Genomic DNA, 1,843 nt, shown 5'->3' with positions numbered 1-1,843 from the left:
AGGCAGTGAGGGGAGGTCGCTCCGGGAGCCAGGAGCTGGACCTGAGCGACACAGCCCCAGAATAAATCCTGGCTCTGTCCCTTACCCTTAACCTCCGTGTTCCCTCCCTCAGTGTGTGACTTCCAAGGCCAGCGGGGGGGGGGGGGGGCGGGCAATGACAATGATCAAGACAATGATGGCTTCTGGGGAGACTTGGGGATGCGTCTATTTTTGCTCCCTCCCTCCTGCATCTACTTTTTCCCTACGCAAGATGGGAAAGAGAATTTTTAAAAACACATGTGTGCACGAGGATGGGGGATATGGGAGAGGAGGCAGCCTCACCATTTTGAAAGCTGGAAACAGACGGACAGGTGAAAACTGCCCTCTAGAAAGCAACTCTAAGTCCCGCTGAGCAGGGAGGGACAGCCAGAAAACAGTGCTGAGCAGACAGACTGAATGTTGACAGCCCCAGCTGTCCTCCCGATTCAATTCCTAGAACCAGGCAGCCCCCCAGGCAGGCTTCTCCCTTGTTGCTGGACAAGTGTGGCCAGTCCAGGAGGAAGGGCCTGAGGACACTGACTTGGAAGGTTCTCCCGGCAAATGGCTCAGCCACATCTCCTGGGGTGAAAACTCAGCGGACAAGCCCCAGTCATGTGCTCAGAGCTTCCAAATAGCTTTTTAGTCCCCACTCTTACATATGAGCAGAACATTCAAGGAAAACCTCAGACACGAGAGAGAGTCTTCTAAATCAGCCAACCAACCAAAAAGTACAGAAACAAAGTAGGGAGGGGAAAATGTCCCAAACCAAAGTGAAATAATCATTAACATCTTCAGAGGGAAAAGAAAAGCAAGAACAAGAAGCAAGAACAGGAAACTACTTAAAAAGAACATTCAGGGTGCCTGGTTGGCTCAGTCGGTTAAGCAGCTGCCTTCGGCTCAGGTCATGATCCCAGGGTCCTGGAATCGAGTCCTGCATCAGGCTCCCTGCTCAGTGAGGAGCTTGCTTTTCCCTCTCCCTCTGCCTGCCACGCTCCTTCTCTCTCTGACAAATAAACAAATAAAATCTTTAAAAAAAAATAAAAAGGGGGCGCCTGGGTGGCTCAGTCGTTAGGTGTCTGCCTTTGGCTCAGGTCATGATCCCAGGGTCCTGGGATCAAGTCCCACATTGGGCTCCCTGCTAAGCGGGGAACCTGCTTCTCCCTCTCCCACTCCCCCTGCTTGTGTTCCCTCTCTCGCTGTCTCTCTCTCTGTCAAATAAATAAATAAATAATCTTTAAAAAAAATTAAAAAAAGAAAAAGAACATTCAGAGAACAAAGAATAGTTTCGGGAAATAAAAAGTATGATAGAAATGAAAAGCTCAATCAAATATTTGGAAGATAAGATGGAAGAAATCTTCCAGAAAATAGAGCAGGAAAGAAGTGAAAAACAGTAAAGATGAGGACATTAACAGATTTGTACCGTATGTCGAAGACTGAAGAAGAGGAATTCCAGACAGAGATAAAGGAAATAGAGGAGAGGAAATTATAAAGAAAAGAATGCAAAGAAATGTCCCCAAACAGAACATGAGTTTGTTGACTGAAAGTGTCCCCAGTGCCCAGAACAATAGATGAAAATAGAAGTTTACACATCATATCTCAAAAGGCTCGAGAGAAAAATGATTTTTTCTACAAACTGAGAGAGGAGAGAGAAAACAGAACAATCCGCATACAAAATATCAGGAAAAGAATTATTTTAGAGCTCCCCAAACAACACCAGAAACTAGAAGCCAGCATCCAAGATGGCCTTTAAAGATTCCTGCTTTGGGGTCCTCACACCCTTGTACGCAGTCTCTTCTCAAACGGAGTAAGGCTTGTGGGTGGGATA

This window comes from Halichoerus grypus, chromosome 5, assembly GCF_964656455.1.
Source record: "Halichoerus grypus chromosome 5, mHalGry1.hap1.1, whole genome shotgun sequence".
Taxonomy (NCBI): domain Eukaryota; kingdom Metazoa; phylum Chordata; class Mammalia; order Carnivora; family Phocidae; genus Halichoerus; species Halichoerus grypus.
Note: the sequence above shows the minus strand (reverse complement) of the source record.